The sequence below is a fragment of the Rhinatrema bivittatum genome, chromosome 15 (assembly GCF_901001135.1).
Source record: "Rhinatrema bivittatum chromosome 15, aRhiBiv1.1, whole genome shotgun sequence".
Classification (NCBI taxonomy): domain Eukaryota; kingdom Metazoa; phylum Chordata; class Amphibia; order Gymnophiona; family Rhinatrematidae; genus Rhinatrema; species Rhinatrema bivittatum.
Window position 1 is genome coordinate 29,404,373 of NC_042629.1, and position 25,133 is coordinate 29,429,505.

Here is a 25,133-nt window from a genome sequence, read left to right on the forward strand (position 1 = left end):
CACACACCATTCACTAGCTGGGACATGGGGGAAGTCAGGAGTGAGGGTCAGGCAGCTCCCCCCTGTCTGCGAAGCCAGCCTCTCACTAGTAATGCAGGGAGGGAGCTGTCTCAGACTTCACCATCCTCCCCCCCCCCCCCTCACCCACACACCATTCACTAGCTGGGACATGGGGGAAGTCAGGAGTGAGGGTCAGGCAGCTCCCCCCTGTCTGTGAAGCCAGCCTCTCACTAGTAATGCAGGGAGGGAGCTGTCTCAGACTTCACCATCCACCCCCCCCCCTCACCCACACACCATTCACTAGCTGGGACATGGGGGAAGTCAGGAGTGAGGGACAGGCAGCTCCCCCCTGTCTGTGAAGCCAGCCTCTCACTAGTAATGCAGGGAGGGAGCTGTCTCAGACTTCACCATCCTCCCCCCCCCCCTCACCCACACACCATTCACTAGCTGGGACATGGGGGAAGTCAGGAGTGAGGGTCAGGCAGCTCCCCCCTGTCTGTGAAGCCAGCCTCTCACTAGTAATGCAGGGAGGGAGCTGTCTCAGACTTCACCATCCTCCCCCCCCCCCTCACCCACACACCATTCACTAGCTGGGACATGGGGGAAGTCAGGAGTGAGGGTCAGGCAGCTCCCCCCTGTCTGCGAAGCCAGCCTCTCACTAGTAATGCAGGGAGGGAGCTGTCTCAGACTTCACCATCCTCCCCCCCCTCACCCACACACCATTCACTAGCTGGGACATGGGGGAAGTCAGGAGTGAGGGTCAGGCAGCTCCCCCCTGTCTGTGAAGCCAGCCTCTCACTAGTAATGCAGGGAGGGAGCTGTCTCAGACTTCACCATCCTCCCCCCCCCCCCCCCTCACCCACACACCATTCACTAGCTGGGACATGGGGGAAGTCAGGAGTGAGGGTCAGGCAGCTCCCCCCTGTCTGTGAAGCCAGCCTCTCACTAGTAATGCAGGGAGGGAGCTGTCTCAGACTTCACCATCCTCCCCCCCCCCCCTCACCCACACACCATTCACTAGCTGGGACATGGGGGAAGTCAGGAGTGAGGGTCAGGCAGCTCCCCCCTGTCTGTGAAGCCAGCCTCTCACTAGTAATGCAGGGAGGGAGCTGTCTCAGACTGGTATCAGGGTTAGGGCACTGTGTGCAGGAAGATCACAACACTCCTGGTATTAATAGGGATAGGGCACTGTAAGAGATGACTGTAGTAGATTGAATAAAGATCTGATGTTTCTGCTCTCCTCACACCAAACAAAAACAACACACAAGCAGAGAAGCCCTTCTTACAAAGCTGAGCTAGTGAGTTAAGTAGGAGAAAAAGTAAACATACTGGTGCCAGTGTGGCTACTTAAAAAATACACTTACCAACAATCAATTACATATATTTGAACTGTGTACAGTTCCAGCCAGGACCACCTTTCTAAAATGCACAGTGATTGGCAAATTCAACATGCACTAGCATTTCAGGTGCCTGCTAACAAAAATAATAAACAAACAAGTTCTAGTCACGTGAGTGCTGATCATTACATTACTTTTTTTGTCAAGCTTCCAACTGTTTCCATTTCACATCCCCCCAACCATATTGGTAACATCAATAGATAAGAGCACAGCCAGCCAATAGGAATACATACATACATATTCATTCCTAAGTGACCTTTACTGACCTGGGAAGTGTGAACACTTTGTTTCATTTTCTGTTGGTGTTCGTTAGTTTCCAGTTCCATTTCCCATCCCCCCAACCATCACCTCAGTGGTAACCTTGGTAACATCAATAGATAAGAGGGCAGCCAGCCAATAGGAACTCATATTCATTCCTAACTGACCTTCAGTGACCTGGAAAGTGTTTATTTGTATCATTTTCAGTTAGTGCGCACTAAATCGAGTTAGTGCGCACTAACGGGGAGTTAGTGCGCACTAACTCGAGTTAGTGCGCACTAACACGATTTAACGATTTTTAACGATAAATCGTTAGAATTTCTATTGTATCGTGTTCTATAACGATTTAAGACGATATAAACATTATCGGACGATAATTTTAATCGTTGAAAAACGATTCACATCCCTAAAACTTATGGTAACCTGAAAAGGAGAAAAAAATGTTTTTCTTTACAGTAAAAGATACTCAGAAGTTCCTGATCATCTGCCACTTCCAGATGAAAATGTATGTATAGCGTGGTCAGGAAAATCAGAAAAGGAGATGCCCTTCTAAATTTCAAGGGTAGTATCTAAAAAAGGCTCGTTCCTGGCAGAAAGGAGGGAGAAACTTCTATCTGAATGAGCTTATCCTATCTATAATGAGGGGGGGATTTGAAGGAGATACGATCTGTTCTTTGGTGTCAGCGGGTTTCCCCTGGTCCATTGGAAATGTTAGCTCCTAGACTGCTCAGCTCTTCCAACAGACATGGTTATTCACTGTTCAACAAAGCAAGCTTCCTCTGCCTCGCTCCACACAGCAGCACTTGGCTCTCCAGCAGGTGCAGAGCAGCTGCACTCTGACTTCTGAGAGGAGCAGCCCTGCATAAGTCTCCTACGTTCCTCCCTCCCACGTTTCAGCAGATCTTTCAACTGGGCGCCTAATTCCTGCTGAGTGGTGATTGCCTTGCCTAGGAAGGCTCCTGACGCTGGGTGCCTCCTGTTCTACAATCATCTCCTCTATCCCCTCAGAACATGAAAATGCGGTATCAGAACAAAATGAACTTGAGTCCACAACAACTAACGGGTCTTAGTCCCAGAACCTTAAAAAAAACAGGCAAGTCTGCATAACTTGTGGAGCACTAGCCAAGTAGACTAAGGAAAGCCATTGCTTTTTAGGTTCTGCTGGATACTTGTGACCCAGACTGGCCACAGTTTGGAGAGAGGATCCTGGGCTCGATGGACTTTGGTCTGACCCAGCATGGCAATTGTGAAGGTGCAACATCTGCCCCAGACAACGGTGGAAAGTGCTGTGCAGCACCCTCACTAGCTGACACAAAACCAATTGAATCAGCGGATGGGCTAAGGGTTGGAGTGCCTTACCTGTGACTACTTCCCCCTTCAAAGGCATTGCCACCCCCCCTCCCCCCCAGCCCCCAGAAAAATCACAAATTACATTGGGACTGAGTGATCATGCCATAGTCCCACCTTAGCATAGCACTCACAGGAAAAAGGCAGACTCACGCCCAAGACCCAGCGTCCCACTTTGGGGTAGATTGTGAAGGGCAGCTCTGATGGTATACAGAGGTGACTGGACACACATAACGTATGAGACAATGCATCTGTCTCAACAAGAAGAGTTCTCCAGGTGTCTGTACGGTCTCTGAGTGAGGACTTGTCCTCTAAAAGAAAAGAAAATATAGCAAAAAGCCACAGACAGCCTCCATGCAGTTTCAAATGACTGTACCAGACTTCTGCTCTCCTGTTGGAGAGGGGACGACATAAAATAATGAATCTCATATAAATCCAGAAAGTTTAGCCAGCCTTCGGAAACAAAGTAGGAACAGATGTCTGGAACAATCATGTGGAGCAATCCATAGATTGCCATTCACCGTTGCACAATACTGAATTGAAGCTGTTCCGTTCCGCAGCCAGACTATTTCTGGGGAGCGAGAGAGTACATCTCAGATTACAAGAAACTCCATCACCTCGATTTCACCCAAATTCACATGTAAGCATTCCCAAGGTAGCCTCACTACTGCCAGTATAGTCTTGAGAGATGGATTTTGATAAAGTCTGCACCTGGTGCAATAGGCTTTGACTGACTCAATGCCCGTATCCAGGTCTAGCCGGGGGCTTCAGTTTGGAAACCCCTCAATGTACTCCAAGTAGATTGGTTAAAAGTCACTTAAAAAGCCCCAAGAGAATCACCACTTGTGAGTCCCACAAAAAAACCCCCAAAAACCACCTTGGAAGCAGCTGAGATCAAACTGGCACCCTAGAAGTATACACCAATATCCTTAGGCTTCCGAGAAAGCCACTTTTTTAAATTTGGGCACTCACTTGACATAGCTGTGGACCATGCTGTAGGTTTTAATGACCTCACTGAGGCCTAAACGACAGACTGCCAATAGATGAAATGTAGCAAAATGATCAGACAGGGACAGTGAGCTTGCATGCTTGTGGCAAACTGAACCATCCCAGAACATGCTGGTTGTTATCAAAGTGATGCCAGAGCAATCAAAATGGTTTTACAGGGAACCCTCTGCTGAGGATGCAGGAGCTGGCAATTGGAGCAGTATTTAGGCATGGAGGAGCAGCCTAACAGTTAGAGCAGTGGAAGAGGGAAGCCAGGGTTCAAATCCCACTGCCAGTCCTTGTGATCTTGGGCAAGTCACTTCACTGCCTCAGGTATAAACATAGAACTAGATTTTCTAAGCCGTAATAAATAGCATTTTATGCACATTAAATACCTTTTAAAAACTGATATCCCCGAAGATTTCCTCCCTCTATGGGCAAAAATAATTTCCTAATGCACGCAAAGCAGCTAATGCATAAGCAATTCTATGATAATAAAATAACACAGCTGACTTTGAAAAATTCAACCACATTATTTTATTGCATTTCGGGGAGGTGTAGTTGTTTGTTTCCCAGGGACATCAGGTTGCTAACTTGTATCCCGATGTCACTGCAGGCCTGTTAAATCTTCTCTTCTGCCCAGCCTGATCCTCCGGGGGAGATCCAGTGATGGGTCTCCAATCTTGGTCCGCTTCCTTCTTCCTCCGAACTCAGTTCTTTGTGACCCTACAGAGGGAAAGGTCTGTCGCTGACAGAGATCAGGCACTCTACCCAGTCTTCAAATGAGAAGAGGGGGTGACAAAAACCTCTTCTCAACAAAAAGAGAAACACTTTACTCAACTGTCCTGAAAAACACAACCCTTCCAGCAGTGCTACGGTTATTGCAGTCCTTCTCTGTCCTAGAAGGGAGCTGACAGGTCTTCAGTATCCCGGCCTCCAGATCTGGGGGATGGCCATCTCCAAAAGGAAGCAGGCTGGACTCCAGAAACCACTCTCCATAGCAAAATTCTTCTAACAAAGTCCTTATTCAAAACCCAAGGCATATCTTTTAAAGCAGGCAGTGCCTAAACAGGATTTTTCCTCCAAAAATATACTAAGTGAGGGGTAGGCCTCACTTTAAAGAAAACACCAAGAACTCTTCTCTCACCAGACTCCTAACTCAAATGTCACACCTTCTGCTATCCTAGGGCCTACTTGTAATAAAATGTTGGGCAGTTCATCGTTTTATGTAAACCGGAGTGATTTGTAATTCCCACAAGAACTTCGATATATAAAAATTAAAAATAAATAAATAAAAATAAATAAAATGTCCACCTACTCAGGCAGCCTCTGAAGGAGGTGCTGAACTGTGGTATCCCTTCTGGCTGGAGGAATACTAGGGACAGCTAGTGGCCGACCAGGGGGTCACCACATTATGTTTTGTGAAAAATCATGGCTTTGAGCAATTTTCTGCATAAAAGTTTACTGAATTTAGCATGATTTTTGCTGTTGGCTTCACAAATGCAAGCTTATGCGTATGTAAGGCTGTCACTGCATCCTTACCAAACTATTCAGCTCTGAAAGAATTTTGCCGTTTTGTATTTTTGGATCCTTCCTAGTTGGTTGGCGCTTCCCCTGTTTTTGGGATTGGTTACTGCTCCCTTATATAAACCGGGTTTGAGCATGAAAAAAGTGTGGTTTGATGTTTTTTGGTTTGAGGTAGAAGGCTCTCTTCTTCTTGATCCCCAGTGGGAAAAACCAGGAGAGTTCTGAAGAGTGGATATATATATATATATATCTGTTTTAACTTTTGAGAGATCTGGTTTACGTTTGACCTGCTCTCAGATCAGGAGGTCATGCCCCTGCCGGAGGGGGCAGGATTGGGTGCTGTGTGCCCTGCCTCCAGTCATGGTAGGGTCTGCAGTCGCTCGGGCTGCTGCTTTGCCCTGCATTCACTGAAAGTGGGAACTGTCGTGACCTAGAAGAAGAAGAAAGAACTGAGGTTTAGTGCAACCTTTGTGCCGTCATTTGAAGGAGGCAATTTGTTTTTCCATCACTGTCTCCCTGCCTGTACAGCTGAGAAGAGAATTTTTTCTCTTCCATCACTGGGAGAGTGCTTTGGACATTGACTCAGCTGAACCTGGAGAGACTTTAGGGCTTGGAGCTATCATCCTGCTTTTTCCTTTTCATGATTTCACTTTTTTTTTTGCCTGGATTTCATTTTTATAAGTTGCAGTAAACTATTTTTTTCTTGAACCCACCTCCAAATCTCTGCTTCCTTTCTTTCACCCTAAGAGCCAGCCTGCTGAACTGCAGCGATCTACCAGTGTGGGTACTGCTGGGCGAGAGGCTGACTGGTGTGAGAGATGGTCCGAAGTACCTACTCCTGGTGTGTCCTCCTTCCCGCCGCTTGATCCTCGGTCCCCTTGGTGGCTTACTGTAGTGCTGGGGATAGTGCAAGCGGGAGAGAAAAGTAATCCCAAAGACAGAGGCCCCAGGGACTTCTACTGTGACCCGGGTTGATCCCCAAATTAAGGACCTCTAAACCAAAAGGGGAGGGGGTTACACATGTTAAAACAGGAAATAGTATGTATACAATTTTGTAAACACAATTATGTACACCATTTGTCATTTTAACTTGCAAGACGCACATAAACGTGTCTGTGAAGCTTTATCGTACATTGCCCTATAACGACCAGAATTTTCTCAGCCTTTCAGTTGGAACTTGTTTTTCTAATGTATAGATCCAAATTTCTTAGACCTTTAAATGAGCTTAAATTATTCACAAAAAGGTAGAGGTCTAAGTTCCAAAATATATTCAGTACTGAATATTAGCTTAAGTAAGGGGAACCTCAATTCTGCCCCTTACTAGCAGATTTTGCCCTTAACTTTACTGGCCACGGTGGTCCCGACAGACCCTTCTCCTGTGGTGAGGTCACTGGGAGTGGGCGAGTTAAGGAAGTGTGCCACTTCCCAGTGGGAGGGGCTTGGAACGTGAATCAAAGTCCTGCACCCATATGATGCAGGGGATTTCTTGAAAGTCAGCCTTAGCCACCTGGAGTTGTCTGGGGAGTAGGATTTCAGGAACTGGAGTCCAAGTATCCATCTCTTCACAGAGTGGTACCAGTGGGCCTTTCACAGGGAAGGTTCCAAGAATGAGGACAGACAGAAATACTTCCTGCCTGGGGAAAGTGGTGTGTACAGAGCATATGTCTCGGGAGGAGAGGATCCCTTATCCATGCCCGAAAAGACTGTTGGTGACGTTTGTGCCTAGGAAGATTTTTGTCTTCAGTGTGGGGGTCTTGGAAGAAGGAGACTGCGTACAAGAGGAGAGTCCTGTGAAGTTCCTGTCTGATACAGGAGAGTCCTGTGAAGTTCCTGTCTGATACAGGAGTTCAGGCAGGAACTCATTCAAGTGCCAAATGTTGGTGAGAGAGGATGGCTACCTTTCTGATCAAGTACTGGGGAAAGGCCCAGGTGAGGAGAGGTCCCTCAGCAAAGATGCAGCCCTGTCCGAGAATGAGGGTGGATACTGCTGAAAGAGACTGAGAATGCTTTTGTACCTTTTACCACATTATTAACTAGTACCTGCATTTTTGGATTTTGGGTTGTCCATCTTCAATAATAATCTTGGAGTGTTTTTTTCTTTTTTCACGTTGACTGAACAGATGAGTGGAGGAGGAAATCCTGTAGATGAAAACCCTTAAGGACCTTAAAAAGACGATCTCTTCTTCACTGTGTGGAAACCCCAGGAGGTCATGGAGGCCTGCTGTGGTCTGAGAGCCCCAGTGCTCAGTTGCTCATCAGGTCAGGGACTACACATACAGCCAAGCAAAGTTCCATATTAACAAGTGTAGAAAATGTACTCCCACCAAGACTACTAATATGGGAATGGAATTCTTGAACACATAACATTGTGTTCCCTTGCAATCCCATGCCCTATGCCATCCAACGCCGTCTATCTGCTGTAGCAACGGATCTCTGTGCCATTGCCAACATCTGGTACCCTCTATTTCCCTTTGCTGAGTTATATCAGCAACAGCTCTCCTAAAGCAGCCAGTCTCTATCCCCGGGCAGTGCAGTGTCTGCTGCCATGTCTTCGCTGCTGTATTCTCTTAGCTCCTGTGTAATCCTACCATCGATCTGCTCAGTTTATCAGGAACTGTGCACGTACCCAGTTCTGCCTGTCATATGTCAGAACAATGGAGTGAGGACCAAGAAGCTTCAAAATTGGAATATGAAACTAGGAAACCATAAGCCTTTATCCCCCTAAAGTGCAAGTGTCTGGCTGCACTGTGATACTAGGTTATAGACAGACAGACGGATGGACACTATCTTTACATAAGGCATTCTTACTTGATTTTGTACAAGAACCAGATTTTGGAATTACTATTTCTGAATCCCAATGGTCAATTAAATGGAAGGATTTGAATAAAATCTCCATCTGTATAACACAAGTCAATACACAATACAAAATTTTAATCCAAGCATATCTTATGCTGATTCTTTTACAGAGGGTATGGCCAAATATTTTCTAAACAGCCTGGTGGGATTGCCCTAAGATTTATAATTTACAGGGTGAAGTGTAAACAATGATATTATTAGTTGCATTATTCTTTGTTACTTTTGGAATGCTTTATAATACTCAATAGGAATAGTTTGGGAATTTATTTGGTCTCAGCCAGCAGATCTGACTATTGCCACAAACTGGAAAGGTGTAAGACATCTTTATTTAACAGAATAGCATAACAAAGTGCAGCACATCCTGGAGATGGAATAGTTATCATTTTTAGTTAAAGATGAGAAATATATCTCATTGTATTTGTGCACTTTTATAAATTAACCTGAAAACCTGCCTAGGGTAACACAAAAATTTATTTCCCTGCACAAGTATCAGGGAAACCAAGGAGAGCTCCTATGATGGAGCCAACAGGATATCCAGAGATAGACTCTTTGGGCACCCTGGTTGTTTACTGCTCCTGGAGTGGTGTAAATTTCAGCCGAACAGTCCAAGCGAGCTCAAACCGCTCAGCAAAGGCAAGACAGCCCGAAGAAAAAGAGAAACTCCTACCAGTCCAAGCCACAATCCTTTCCGGTGGGAAAGGGAGAAAGAAAGCTGCATCAGGAGGCTCAAAGGGACAGACAGCGCCTACTTCCCAGTGCAAGTGGGCAGGATCAATACCCGAGCCTTGCTGGACAGTGGCTTCCAGGTCACCATTATCTACAGGGATTTCTATGCCAAGTACCTATGTCATATTTCCCTGCAAGAGATACACAACATGGGTCTACAGGGACTGAGTCAGGAAAAGTTTCTTTATGACTGCTGCCGAAATCTGGCCGCAAGCGTGCAATGCGCACCCTGAAGGCAGCAGTACACCTACTTTGAGGCAGGCCCTCATTGCAGTGCAGGCTGCCTTGAACCCTGTTCTCACACCCTAGCTCAGTGTGCCTTACCCCTTATAATGGTGTTTTCCCATTGGCTGCCTGTGTCCCACACAGCCCTTCACAGGATCAGTCAGAGGGAATGGGGACATCACCAGAAGGGAGCCCGAGGGGTGGGGGTCGCTGCTAAAACATACACACAAGACACATTTCAGTTTCCAGGAATGTACAGTAAGTAGGGAACACAACGGAAATGACTTGGTGGCCAAAGTTGCCAGATTTGTCACAACATTTTTATAAAATAGCTAAACTAGATCCTTCTTGCATTAACAGCTCTAAAATTGACAGCAGGTTCAAAAAGGCTCCAAATAGAGCAACAAAATTGTTGAATTATGTAGTTTCTGTGCCAGGAGGCCAGCTTCCCAGCCCTGGGTAGCATTTGGCTGGCTATCCCATGGTGAGGAACACTCTCAGGGGACAGGGGCTAGGGGCAGGATCTCCTGTAAGGCCAAACTAACTGAAGACACATCCCAGCATCCTGTCTCCAACAGTGGCCAGTCCAGGTCGCAAGTGCCTGGCAGATCCCATAAAGAAGATCTAATTCTCCCGTAACTCGCTCCCAGCGTCAGCAATGGCTTTCCTTAGTCTGCCTGGCTCGTAATGCGTTACGGAGTTTTCCTCCAGGAACGTGTCCAACCCTCTTTTAAACCCCGCTATGCTCGTCCTCTGGCAACAGATTCCACAGCTTGATAGTGCGCTGAGTGAAAAAGTACTTTCTACGATCTGTTTTTAATCTGCCGGTTGTAAGTTTCATGGAGTGTCCCCTTGTTTCAGTATTATTTGAAAGGATAAATAACCGCTCTTTATTTATCCATTCCACTCCTCTCATGATTCTATAAACTTCTGTCATGTCCCCTTCTCAGCCATCTCTTTTCCAGGCTAAAAAGCCCTAGCCTGCATCCAGCTCTCATCACAGGAGAGATGTCCCATCCCCTGTATCATTTTTGTCACCCTCCTCGGCACCTTTTTTAGTTCCGCTAGGTCTTTCTTAGATGATGGGGTGACCAGAAACACACACACAGGACTCAAGATGCAGTCGCACCATCGCTCGATACAGAGGCAGTAAGATTATAAGGAATCTTGGGTTTCCTTACTAAACAGACTGAATCAAACTCCTGGGGAGCTACAGAGACAGTAGTAAAGCAGACATTTGGGAGGAGGAGCAAACGGTGTGCTCAGAGCCTTTATAAACTCTTGCCACCATCTTAAGGTGTGGATTTTCATTTAGATTTTAGTTATGGATTTCAGTTGAAATCTTAAGTTAACCTTTTAAGGGCAGCATATCCCATGTTGTACTACTTTTGATGATTTTTTGGATCAAGCCTCTGGGGTATCTCTACATAGAGACTTGAGACAAGACAGCAGACAGAGTGTCCTATCCCTGTAGATTTTGTCCATGCTTTTGGTAACTTTTAGTTACCAGAGGAGGAAATTATTTTTCCATCCTTCCTGTCTTTTGTTTGGTTACTTTTGTGAGGAATAGTTTATTTTTTGGGTTACTGGTTACCCCACAGCTCAGGGGTTCAGATGCTGCTGGTTTGAGGAGCAGTGCCATTCCCTTAGAAAGAACTGGAAGAAGAAGAGGTGTCATCAAGGATGTACGGACTCACATCCATCTCCAGGGAGAAGAAAAAGAATTCTGTATAACTTAGGGAGAAGCACCAGATAAAAGTGGTGTGGTAAGGTTCCCAGCAGATGCCACAGAATGGTGAGTTAAGATTAGTGAGGACTATGGGAAAGGTACGAGAACTGGGACTTGGTTGTGATTTCTGGAAGTAAATTGGGATAAACGTTTTTTCCTTCCCATTCCCATGGGAGGATCTGAAGAGTAATTGCGAAAACAGTAACTGGGGAAGAGTAACTGGGAACAGTGAAGAGAAATAAGAAGTCAATTTTTTCAAAGGACTTGGCTAAAGTAATTGGAGAACTGGCTGTTAAAAAAGTAAGATCACAAGTTTATTGCAACTCAGCTTGTGATAATTGTCATGGTAGGTGAGCCCTTAAGCTGTGGCGTGGTTGACACAGCCTAGTAGGTGAACCTACTGGGCCCTATGCCGACAGCTGGCAGACACACCCTTGCTGGGACAGAATCTGGAGCTTTACCTGTACCAGCCCTGTTCCCCTTAGGTTGAGACTTTGGGTTCCAGGGGCCAGCAGAGCTTAGGCGAGAGTCCAGGTAGCGATGGTGGTCAGGGCCAGCAGTGTTCAGAGCATAGTCAGGTTCAGTCCAAGGGTTGAGGCAGGAAGTGAGCAGGCACTGTCCAGGCCAAGGGTTGGGGCATGCAGCAGACCAGAGAGAAGTCAGAATCCAAGACATGGGTCAAAGATGGGAAGTCAGGCCAAAACAGACAAGACAGAAAGCAGGGAAACAAGACAAGGCAGGGCAGACTGGGCAAGGCAAGGCAAGTGAGGAGTAGGGCAAGGAAACAAGGCAAGAAACCTAAAAAACAGGAACAGCAAAATGAGGCACTCAGGGACTATTAACATGCACTGCAAGGCAGGAGGACCTGTTGCTGATGCGACAACTGATTGAACAGCTGGTCTTTAAATGCTCCAAGCTGGCTGATGTCACTGGGAGGCACCAAAGGAGAATTCCCACCATGGGGCCTTTAAGAGATGCTGCACAGCATGCGCACATGCATACCTAGAGAGGCCCAAGCCAGGATCAGTGTGGCGGCATCCCAGCTGCACCGGTGCAGCATGGCAACGGGCAAGGTTTGATGACGTTCCATGATGAATGAGGTCAGTAATGGGACAACCCCACAACTGGTCAAATATTACAGTACCCCATCCTCTTAAGCCCCTTCCCCTGGCTTCTTGGCTTAGACTTCTGGGGAAAGCATTGGTGAAAGTCCTTTACAAGTCGAGGGGCTTGGAGGCAGACTCCCATGAGTGCTCCTCTGGGCCAAAGCCCTTCCAAGAGATGTGTAATTATAACTTATTCTGAACTCTTCTAGAGTCTAGTATCTCCTGAACCTTGAACACAGTATCTTCTTCTAAAACTACCTCCACAAGTTTAAGAGGAGGCGGTAAGGGCCATGACAAGAATACTAGCTTGAGGAAGGAAACAAGGAACACATTATGTATCTTAAGCATAGGTGGAAGTTTCAACTGGTAGGCCACTGGTTCCAGGTGGTGGACAATGAGGAATGGCCCAATGAACTGTGGTGCAAATTTGACTGAGGGCATCTTGAGCCGCAGGTTCTGGGTATTTAGCCACACCAATTCCCAGGCTTGAATTGTGCCAGTCAATGTATTATCCACTTGTTTCTTGAATCTGTTGGCAGCCATGGTAAAGAGCTAATGTGTCCTCTGCCATAAGCTTTTGAAGTCCTGGTCCATAGTGTTGGTCATAGGACAGGAGATTGACACTGGGATGGGAAGTGGTACCCTAGGATGTCTGCCACATACGCTCTGAAAAGGTGAGGATCCAGGCAAACTCCTGCAATGATTATTGTGGCAGAACATTGCCCAGGGGAGGCGTGAGGCCCATTCATCCTGATGCTCGTTAACTTAGGCCATTGCTCTGGGGATAATACTCAGAGGTAAAATCCAAGGAGATCCCAAACTTCTTGCACAAACTTTCCCCGAAATGGGCTGTAAACTGTACTCCCCGATGGGAGAGGATATGCGTGGGAAGAACATGAAGGCAAAAGACATGTTGAATGTAAAGGCAAACTAATTCCAGTGCAGGTAGAAGTCCAGGGAAAGCTGTGAAGTGAGCCATCTTGGAGAAGTGATTCACCACTACCCACTTGGTGGTGCAGCCATTAGAGATGGGAAGGTCAGTGACAAACTCAACAGCCAGGTGGGTCCAGGATTCCTCAGGGGCTGGCAATGGCTGTAACAATCCCCAAGGTCGAGTATGGGAGGTCTTATGGACAGCACAAGTGAGAAAAGACTCTACGTAGTGTTGCGCATCCTGCTTCACCAGTAATGGCAGAGCAGTAATTCCAGCATTCTGGCAGTTCCCAGGTGTCCGGCAAGATGGGAGTCGTGGGATCATTTAAGCACCCTTTCTCGTTGTCACTTGGGGACCACCGTTTTCCCCAGAGGGAGAGGTACAGAAGCTGCGACCACAATTCTTGCTGGGTCGATGATGTGGCAGGGAGTCTGCAAGTAGTCTTCGGTCTCAAAGAAGCTAGAAAGGGCATCGGCTCATTGATTCTTCTCCACTGGACGCTACTGAAGCTTGAAATGGAAGCAATTGAAAAACAATAACCATCTGGCCTGATGAGAGTTTAAACGTTGGGCCTGTGGTAGGTATTCCAAATTTTTGTGGTCTGTATAGATCGTGATCGGGTACTTAGATCCTTCCAACAAATGGCGCCATTCTTCCAAGGCTAATTTCACAGTCAGAAGCTACCGATCCCCAATAGTATAATTCTTTTCTACCATGGTGAATTTCTTGGAAAAGAAAAAGCTGTGATGAGCAGGGTGAGAATGAGCCCTTGTTGTTGTGGAGTAGTTGATGCAGCCTGTTACAGAAAGGAGGCCTTAGGAGGCCTTGCCTTCTGTTATGTGCACGCAGGCTTTAGCTATATGGAGCAAGAGATGCCATGAGCAGCTGCTGCACAAGAATAGGAGATGTGTGCCCTTGGACCTCAGTGAATCCAGAGAGGAGCTTCGGGGAAACACTGAGGCTGGTGAGACAAATCCATGTCTGGGTCGAGACCAAGCCCAGGTTCCTGCCGACCTGCATACCTCAGTGAGACCAACCACCCTTGGTTGGTCTCTGAGTGGTCCTCCGACTACTCCAAGCCCTTTTGGACTGCCGCTGGGAACGGCAATGGCAGCAGGCTGGACAGGAGACGAGGGCAGATGAAGGCTCTGAGACAGGAGACTTGGGACGTGAAGACTCAGACGAGAAGCTTGAGCATGAAGACTCAGGATCAAGGTTTTAGGAACAAGTACTGGTTTGAGGCTGCGACGCAGCGCACCCTACACAGCCCACAGCCCATAGACTGGTCGTGGACCATGCTTGAGTGCGAAGCAGACTCCAGACGAATATGTGGTAGTTGAAGCCGAAACATGGCGAAGATTCGGTAGAAGCCTGTACCAAGGCGCGCCCTACAGAGCCACCCGTGGCTGGTCGCGGACCACGCTGGAATGGCACAGTTTCAGTCAGAGTCTGAGGCAGGACATCCGAGGGCCGAGACGAATTCCAGGGTAAGGGACCAAGACGAGACTTGGCATCGAGCAAAGAGAAGGGGGCCAAGGCGAGACTTGGCTTAAGGCATGAAACATGGAACCAAGACGAGACTTGGCTTCAAGTGAAGATGACCCTCCAGCGACTAGTGCTGCGAGACAAGGAGGCAGGCCCATGCCATGAGGTGACGAGACATGACATGACACGCCAGAGAAGGTAGCAATGAGGAACCAAGGGTCCAGGAAGCAGAAGCGGAGACGAGGCATCAGGAAGGAACATCAGGAAGACCACGAGACATCAGGAAGACAAGGGATAATCCAGAAGAGACCACGAACATGAAGAACAATGAGGGATCCCACGAAGAACAGGAAATACCAGCAGGAGCAAAGAAGAAGTCCAAGAAGCGACTAACTCCTTGCGAAGGCAACTAAGGACTGGAAGCTGGGCCCTTATATAGGGCTGAAGATCAGGGAATGCCCTGGGAGGAGTCCAGGTGGGGCCAGAAGGCTGGCCCTTTAAATCAGTGAAGGAGGCGCGGCCCGCGCCCTAGGAGACAGGAAGCAGGAAGTATGCAGAACCATGGCAGCAGCCAGCCATGCTGCAGGAGCAGTGCAGGGAAAAGCCGGGCCTCTGCACAGGCCCCGATGTCAGCAGCGGCTCCTGCCGCTGCTGGAGGCGAGGACGGCTCCAGCCGCCAGGAAAGCCCGGGGACTGCGGCCTCCAGGCCGCGAGGCTGAAGAGGGCATCTGCAGCACTCCCTGCCGCAAGAGGGTCCCAATAGGCGCGGCTCCATGCCGCGCTGAAGATTAAAGTCCACAGCTCCTGCCGCAAAGGTCGGCGGCTCCTGCGCTGCGGAGGTAAATGCAGAATCATAACACAGCCTCGTAGACAAACCTACAAGGCCTACGCTGACAGCTGGTGCATGCGCCCTGAAGTGGAACAGACTGGAGCTTCACCTCCCCCGCAGGTTGAGCCCTTGGATTCTAGTGGCTGATAAGTGGGTCCCTAGTGTAGTAGAATGAGCAAGAGTCCAGAGGCATGCCAGGGTCAGAAAAGGCAGCAGACTGGAGAGACCGGGAAAAAGCCAACGGTCAAGGCAGGCAGCAAGTGTAAGCAGGGTGCAACGCAAGAGGTCTGGTCCAGGTGGCAGGCAAGCGTAGTCAGGACTGGTTCGACATGGAGCTATCTGGTCAGCCTATACTGTATGATGACACTCTAATGACAGTAGGTTGTGAAAGAATGAACAAAGAGGCAGTGCATGATCGGTCCATGATGAGAACCAACTGGAAAAGACTAAAGAGCGATTTGTGCATTATGTCTCCTTAAGAGCTGGGTGAGGAATAAGGAGTGAGGTTGCACATGATGGTTACCTGATGTGAGCTAGATGGGAAGGAATAAAGTGAGAGGCTATGAACGGTGGTTCCCTGATGAGAGCTCAGTGATGAGGACTGAGGCTTTCCTGTTCGGAGCTAGATGGGAAGGAGTAAGTAAAGAGGCTGTGCCTGATCACTCCCAGTAATGCACTCAGCAGGGCATATTGTTTAATCAGCCTGAGGCCATCCTTTATTACATGTTATAATTTCCCAGTCATGTGACCCCGGTGCCCTCACACCCGAGGCAGGAAATTAATATCTTGTAGTTGCTTTTCTATTGTTTCCCCGAAACAATTTGACTTCCTCCCCGATAGGCTCCAAAATTCCTTCCTTAAAAATAGCAGAGGAAGGGCTGAATGCCAGTCAGGCACGGCTCACAATGCAGCCTGCGTGAGATCACATTTATAGCCCAGTCCGCAGCGGCTCCTTCAAAGAGTCGCAGGCAGTCAGCTGCCCGTGCATGTCAGACAGAGTCCCTGGCATCCCAGATTTAGGGAAGCACCAGCAGGAGGACAGTGGCTGCAGGTCATAATCCTGCTCGCATGTCCCCTTGAGAAAGGATCCCATCTCACATCTGGGTCAGGGGGGCTCCAGCATGCCCTGGACTCCATGCCAGCTGCCAGAGCAGAACTTCTCACACACTCTGCACCCCAAATCTACAGAGAAAAAAGGTAATTTATTCTATTGCTTTCCATTGACTAATTGGCGTAATTTCCAGTCTGTTCTTCAGCTTTATTTACACATTTTTTATGCTTATTTAAAGTTTCCTAATACATCTTTTTAAGGTTCTTCTCTGTGTAGCATTGATTTGGAGGTCACTTTTATCACATTTGTTTTCCTAGGCTTGTGGTAATTAGAATAAATAACATGGAATTTTGAACCCAAGAAGCAAGAGAGGGTGCAAAAAGGAAGCTGATATTGTGGGGTGAAAATCTCAAGTTTTCCCAGCTGCCTGCTTATGGATGGGGCTCCATCCACCACATCTGCACCCTGTGCTGCTCTCTCCGGCTTTTGCAAAAAAAAGAGCTGTGGAGGACACAGGCGCACCCCTTATTCCCTCGTTTCCTTTATCTGGGCTGACCCTTTGTTGCTGTGTTGATATCCCACTCAGATGATAGTCAGGAAATATTACCGAGAAGATACACTGGGGTTATGGTCCAGGAAGCAGTTGATTTTCTCCCTGTGTGATCATGGGATAGTGACTTGGAGTCAAAGTACTAAGGTGCCGTAAGCTGAGCACACATTTCTATTCATGATCTATGCACGTTTAAACGTGTAACTTTATTTATTTTATTTAAGTTCTTTTAATATACCGATGCTCAAGACCATGTCTTATCGTACCGGTTTACACTATAACTAGGGGGAACAAACCAAATTAACAACGATATAGAAGGCAAAGTTACAAAAAACAGGGGGCATGAACATGGGCGTTAGAAGAGAAGAAGAGGATCAGAAGAGTACAATTGGAGAGCCATGTAACAAACTAGTCAGGGAACAAATTGATTGTATAGGTACAAATTACTTGCTTATTGTATAGGTACAAATTACTTGCTTAGTTCTTAAATTTTCTGCAATATTATGTATATTTTCCTGTTCACCACCAAGAGTTGATGAGTAAGTGGATTATACATTTTTTAATAAATAAATGAAGATTATAGTGCACAGATGTGAGTACAAATGTACACACAAATTAGCGCACCTCCATGTAATTTCCATGTAATGAAGGTATTAGCTACTACTCCCTAATGCAGGGAGGTACATTATGGCCCCAAAGGCTTAATGCATGTTTTTGTTTTGTTTTTTTAATGCTGAAAATTTAACTCTTGGGTCAGAGATGGAGTAAGCTTAATTCACATTTCTGTTAACTAGTGACAGTGTGTGTTGCTCTGCCAGCATGGTCCTGGATCCCGGTCTCCTGGATCCAGAGTGGACCATCGCACTGTTTTACAGCACACATTTTTCCTTTCCTGTGCATAAAGGGAATATAGCCAGGAGGGAGGCTAAAGCAGAGAAAGCAAAGGATGCACAAGAATTTTTACAAAGCAGGTTACAACTACACACGGTCCCACTGCCCTCAGATTTTCATAGGGAAACTCCACAGGTAATTTTCCTTTGAAAATTCACTTGCAACTGTAGGGGAACAAAGTTCCTGCAGGCCTGCACACAGCACAGGCACTTGGAAAATTGTCCCTTTTCTCTCTCTGGGCCTAATGTTTTTAAAAGCACATACATTTACAAGCAGGTTTTTTATGTTGCTTTTATTATATACGGTATATTATATACGGTATATTATATATACGGTATGTTATATATTATATATTATATTATATTATATAAATTTATTATATACGGTATATTACCTTGTTACTCTTTTTATCACATTGTTAATTTTCTATCGCTTTCCTTACGTTCCAAGTTGCATTATGTCCCTGTTTTATTGTAACTGCTATTTCTTCTTATATCACATGTTAATGTTCTAAGTTTTTCTCCTCTTGTCACACCCTGTTAATTGTAAACCGACATGATGCGACTCCCATCGCGAATGCCGGTATATAAAAAAATTAAAATAAATAAATAAATAAGTGTAAAAATTACTAATATTGAGCAATTTTCAAAAGCCTCCCTCCTGGCTATATTCCCTTTATGCATAGGAAAGGAAAAATATGTGTGCTGTAAAACAGTATGCCTAGTTTTACCTATATTGAAGTGGGGTGGGAAAGAAAGTTCCAGAAGGTATTTTCTCACGTTGACTGAACAGATGAGTGGAGGAGGTAATCTGCATAAAAACCTTTGCAAGTTTTCCTCAAAGTGATTTCCCCAATGTCACCACAGAGAATTTGTGGCAGAGCTAGGAAGACACAGGGAGATAAAGTGACTAGGCCAGGGTCACACAGAGTCAGTGGCAGAGCCGGGATTCGAACAGTCAACAGGGGATAAAGGGGCCGATGAAACAAAACATGAGTAAAAAAAATGTGCTATAAATTTTGGTTCACATTTTCACTAGTCGTGCACTAAAAAAATCAGTTAACCCCAGTACAGTAAGCTAATGGCATGCAAATGCATCGGGAGTTAAAAAATTTGCACTAACCAAAATATATACACCCATGTGAGTAAAAATGTGCAGTCAGCCTAGCAAACCTTTATATGTCTGCCTGAAATATGAGTGTGTAAAAATGACTACTATTGAGCAATTTTCAAAAGCCATTTATGTGCGTAACGTGCACTTGTGCGGGTAAATCCTATGCACAATTCAATGGCATATATTGTAGCAATTTTCAAAAGCCCACTCACACGTGTACACAGTATATTTACACATGTAAAACCCATTTTTAAGCGTTGTAAATGCTTTTGAAAATTCCTTAAAACTGGGTTTTACACATATAAATGCACTTTGCCCGTGTAAGTGGGCTTTTGAAAATTGCTTAAATATATGCCATTGAATTGTCCAAAGGATATTCACCAGTAAGTGCACTTCACACGCATAAATGGCTTTTTAAAATTGCTACAATAGAATGTTACATTTAGACGTGTAACTCCTTTTAAAATGACCTCCTAAGCGTTCCAGTCCTAACCCAGGTCTGCTGGTAAAACCATGTATAATTCTGGAGAAGGGGCGATATAACTCCTTATGCCATGCTTTAATCACATATGGTGTCCTTACTAGGCATGGAACATTTTTAAAATGTTATAAACTTTATGAGATCTTTAGAAATGTAAGATAAATTCTCGATTTTTTGTAAAACACTTCAGGGGCCTTTGACAATTTCTCAAAAAGCTTTTGTTTGTTTCTTTCATAGATCTACAGAAACAATGGAAACTGCTTCATGCACACCAAAGTTAGACAGGGACCAAAATAACTATGAACCTGCTCACTCCAATCATTCCTCACCCTGTGGCCTCGGCACCCATAATAATAACCAGTCTCATTCCTCACCCAGTGTCCTCTACATCCACAGCATCCTCTTCTATCATCTCTGCACCCATAGTAATAACCCTCAACCTGCTCACTCCAATCATTCCTCACCCCACGCACTCTACACACCAGGAATGGACAATTCTGGTCATCCAGGGCTGCAAACAGGTCGGGTTGCTTGCATGAAAGAGATTTGCATACAGCTGAGGCAGTGTGCATGCAAATCTCTCTCATGCATATTCAGTAGGGATAGCCTGAAAAACCCCATCTGCTTGCAGCCCTCAAGGACCGGAGTTTGTTGTGTATTTATTTAGCACCTGCCTTTTCATTGGTAGCTGAGGAGGAGTTATATTAAGGAAGTACTTTCCCTGTCCCCAGAGGGCTTACAATCTGAGTAAATTGACAGGTGGAAAATGAGCCTGTGTGCTCATAAGTAGCCGGTAGTCGCGGACGTGCCATTTTCTAGACATCGAAAAGTATGTGTGTATTTTCGGTTTAAGTGTGCACATTTACCTGTGCAAAAAGAAAGGGCAGTTTCAAGGCATTCTAGAACAGGGCAAGAGATACACGCAGGCGTTGCTATAAGAGATTTACATGAATACATGGGGCAACTTAGTCGTGCCATTTTACACCTGCTAATTAACTCGTCCGTTGTCTGCTATAGTTGGGTGGGAGGTCTGGGTGAAGTGGAGATGGACTGGGTGAACCGGCAGAGGAATCAGCAAGCTGGTGATTACAAGTACAAACACATTTTAAAATATACCGACTTCCACGAATAAATCAGGGTTTTATGCATATGTATTATGTGGTTTTTCATTCATGAAATATACACACGTAGGTTTGTAAAACATGTAGAGAAAGTACGCATTTTCCTGACATTATAACTCTTCCCATGTACTTTCAGGGCGGAACTGTGCAGTATTTTATAAAACCATGCAGCTCCTGCCACACAGTTTATAACATACCAGGGTAAATCTCTACTGTGGATGGTTTTGAAAGTTATCCTCACAGTTTATAGCTGGGACAATGGAGGGTGAAGTGACCAAGGTCACAGGGAATGGCAGCAGGATTTGAACCTTGCCTTCCCTGGTTTTTAGCCTGCTGCTCCTACCCTCCTACCCACCCCTGCTCTACACCCACAGTAGTAATCGCCAACCTGCCCTGTCCTCTCACTTCCCATCCAGTGTCTTCTGCATCCACCATAATAACCAGGAACCTGTTAACTCCGATCACTCCTCACCCACACTAATAACCATTAACCGTTTCCTCACCCCTTGCTCTCTGCACCCACAGTAATAACCATCACCATGTGCACCCCCCCATCACTCCTCACCCATATATCCTCTGCACCCACAGTAATAACCATTAACCGTTTCCTCACCCCCTTGTCCTCTGCACACATTCTAAAACCCACTGCTCTGCCCTCCTACCTTTCTTTACATAATGTTCTCTCTAGGGATGTGAATCGTTTTTCAACGATTAAAATTATCGTCCGATAATGTTTATATCGTCTTAAATCGTTATAGAACACGATACAATAGAAATTCTAACGATTTATCGTTAAAAATCGTTAAATCGTGTTAGTGCGCACTAACTCGAGTTAGTGCGCACTAACTCCCCGTTAGTGCGCACTAACTCGAGTTAGTGCGCACTAACTGAAAATGATACAAATAAACACTTTCCAGGTCACTGAAGGTCAGTTAGGAATGAATATGTGTTCCTATTGGCTGGCTGCCCTCTTATCTATTGATGTTACCAAGGTTACCACTGAGGTGATGGTTGGGGGGGATGGGAAATGGAACTGGAAACTAACGAACACCAACAGAAAATGAAACAAAGTGTTCACACTTCCCAGGTCAGTAAAGGTCACTTAGGAATGAATATGTATGTATGTATTCCTATTGGCTGGCTGTGCTCTTATCTATTGATGTTACCAATATGGTTGGGGGGATGTGAAATGGAAACAGTTGGAAGCTTGACAAAAAAAGTAATGTAATGATCAGCACTCACGTGACTAGAACTTGTTTGTTTATTATTTTTGTTAGCAGGCACCTGAAATGCTAGTGCATGTTGAATTTGCCAATCACTGTGCATTTTAGAAAGGTGGTCCTGGCTGGAACTGTACACAGTTCAAATATATGTAATTGATTGTTGGTAAGTGTATTTTTTAAGTAGCCACACTGGCACCAGTATGTTTACTTTTCCTCCTACTTAACTCACTAGCTCAGCTTTGTAAGAAGGGCTTCTCTGCTTGTGTGTTGTTTTTGTTTGGTGTGAGGAGAGCAGAAACATCAGATCTTTATTCAATCTACTACAGTCATCTCTTACAGTGCCCTATCCCTATTAATACCAGGAGTGTTGTGATCTTCCTGCACACAGTGCCCTAACCCTGATACCAGTCTGAGACAGCTCCCTCCCTGCATTACTAGTGAGAGGCTGGCTTCACAGACAGGGGGGAGCTGCCTGACCCTCACTCCTGACTTCCCCCATGTCCCAGCTAGTGAATGGTGTGTGGGTGAGGGGGGGGGGGAGGATGGTGAAGTCTGAGACAGCTCCCTCCCTGCATTACTAGTGAGAGGCTGGCTTCACAGACAGGGGGAGCTGCCTGACCCTCACTCCTGACTTCCCCCATGTCCCAGCTAGTGAATGGTGTGTGGGTGAGGGGGGTGGGGGAGGATGGTGAAGTCTGAGACAGCTCCCTCCCTGCATTACTAGTGAGAGGCTGGCTTCACAGACAGGGGGGAGCTGCCTGACCCTCACTCCTGACTTCCCCCATGTCCCAGCTAGTGAATGGTGTGTGGGTGAGGGGGGGGGGGGTGGATGGTGAAGTCTGAGACAGCTCCCTCCCTGCATTACTAGTGAGAGGCTGGCTTCACAGACAGGGGGGAGCTGCCTGACCCTCACTCCTGACTTCCCCCATGTCCCAGCTAGTGAATGGTGTGTGGGTGAGGGGGGGGGGAGGATGGTGAAGTCTGAGACAGCTCCCTCCCTGCATTACTAGTGAGAGGCTGGCTTCACAGACAGGGGGGAGCTGCCTGACCCTCACTCCTGACTTCCCCCATGTCCCAGCTAGTGAATGGTGTGTGGGTGAGGGGGGGGGGGGAGGATGGTGAAATCTGAGACAGCTCCCTCCCTGCATTACTAGTGAGAGGCTGGCTTCACAGACAGGGGAGAGCTGCCTGACCCTCACTCCTGACTTCCCCCATGTCCCAGCTAGTGAATGGTGTGTGGGTGAGGGGGGGGGGAGGATGGTGAAGTCTGAGACAGCTCCCTCCCTGCATTACTAGTGAGAGGCTGGCTTCACAGACAGGGGGGAGCTGCCTGACCCTCACTCCTGACTTCCCCCATGTCCCAGCTAGTGAATGGTGTGTGGGTGAGGGGGGGGGGAGGATGGTGAAGTCTGAGACAGCTCCCTCCCTGCATTACTAGTGAGAGGCTGGCTTCACAGACAGGGGGGAGCTGCCTGACCCTCACTCCTGACTTCCCCCATGTCCCAGCTAGTGAATGGTGTGTGGGTGAGGGGGGGGGGGGGAGGATGGTGAAGTCTGAGACAGCTCCCTCCCTGCATTACTAGTGAGAGGCTGGCTTCACAGACAGGGGGGAGCTGCCTGTCCCTCACTCCTGACTTCCCCCATGTCCCAGCTAGTGAATGGTGTGTGGGTGAGGGGGGGGGGAGGATGGTGAAGTCTGAGACAGCTCCCTCCCTGCATTACTAGTGAGAGGCTGGCTTCACAGACAGGGGGGAGCTGCCTGACCCTCACTCCTCCGGGGTATTGTGATCTTCCTGCATGCAGTGCCCTATCCCTATTAATACCAGGAGTGTTGTGATCTTCCTGCATGCAGTGCCCTATCCCTGATACCGGGATGTGTGCAAGAAGATCACAACACCCCCGGTATCAGGAATAGGGCACTGTGTGCAGGAAGATCCACAACACCCCCAGTATCAGGAATAGGGCACTGTGTGCAGGAAGATCACAACACCCCTGGTATTAGGGATAGGGCACTGTGTGCAGGAAGATCACAACACTCCTGGTATTAATAGGGATAGGGCACTGTGTGCAGGAAGATCACAATACCCCTGGTATCAGGGTTAGGGCACAAGTTCTAGTCACATTGACTGATCACATTACTTGTTTTGTCAAGCTACCAACTGTTTCCATTTCCCATCCCCCATATACTGTCAGTAGGAAACTTGGTAACATGAATAAATAAGAGGGCAGCCAATAGGAATACATATTCATTCCTAAACTGACCTTAACTGACCTGAAAAGTGTCAAATTGTATCATTTTCAGTTAGTGCGCACTAACTCCCAGTTAGTGCGCACTAACTCCCGTTAGTGCGCACTAACTCGAGTTGGTGCGCACTAATCGGAAAAAACGATTTTTAACGATTTTTTAACTAAAAAATCGTGCCTAAGACGATTTTCTTGCCCTGCCACACGATTTCTATCGTTAAGACGATATGGAAAACGATTCACATCCCTAGTTCTCTCTACCCAAAGTGATTTTGCTTGCACAATTTTTCATAGATTTTTTTTTTCCTTTTCTAAAGTTGCAGGAAATTTAAAACCCTGGGAGAAAGCCCGTTCTCTTTCAAACTTATGCCTGCGACATGACATACAGGCGTTTTGCTCTTTTCTCTCTACTTTGTGTGATCTGTAAATCAGAGCCAAAGAGCCTGTGCCTAAGCTCTGTCATTTAACATTCTGAGAACATTTTATTTTTTGACCCGGCCATCCAGGTTTGGGACCTGGCGCCGTGAGACCATTTTACTTCCCCTACCCCCAACTTAGTTTAAGTCTTGTCACTGTAAGAACAGTTCTTGCCTGGGGGCCTTCTGGAACCCTGCAATCATGGTCCCTAAATTTTTTGTCACCATTGCACAATAACTATGAGTCCTTCCCCTCCATCCCCCCAGGGGCTGTCTGTACAGCATCCCCAGGCCCGGCCCACCCAGGGGAGCCAGGAACCAAACCTGGATCCCTCTGCCGGGCGGTGCACACAGCACTGCCACGGAGCCACACGGCTAGCCCTGCATGCTGCAGGTTTAGCCCGGCCACGCCAACACAAGGCGCAGAGCTCCAGGCCTCAGAATGTTTATGGATGGGATGAGACAGGGCAGGTTTCCCTGATGGCTGAGATGGGGTGGAGAGCTGCGTTATAAGGGGTCTGGTCTTATCCCCTTCTTTACATTAACCTCCTTCAGCTCCATCTGACCGGGCCAACACCTGATTCCCAACATGTCTTCTACAGCATGAGAGCAAAATATGGAAAAAAAACTCCTTTCC

The 25,133-nt window shown here is 46.8% G+C and overlaps 1 protein-coding gene across 5 annotated transcripts in view; it reads left to right on the forward strand.

Moving 5' to 3' along the window:
- Positions 1–25,133, forward strand: part of GJA5 (gap junction protein alpha 5) — a 52,649-nt gene that overhangs the window by 14,937 nt on the left and 12,579 nt on the right. For 3 of the 5 annotated variants that reach the window (XM_029578702.1, XM_029578703.1, XM_029578706.1), the window contains exon 1: positions 16,297–16,603. The exons of 1 other annotated variant lie outside the window; for it this stretch is intronic. The gene's annotated coding sequence lies outside the window, so the exon portion shown is untranslated. Of the gene's footprint in view, positions 1–16,296; positions 16,604–25,133 lie in introns of those variants that run through there. One more of the 5 variants, XM_029578700.1, reaches the window with a different exon arrangement.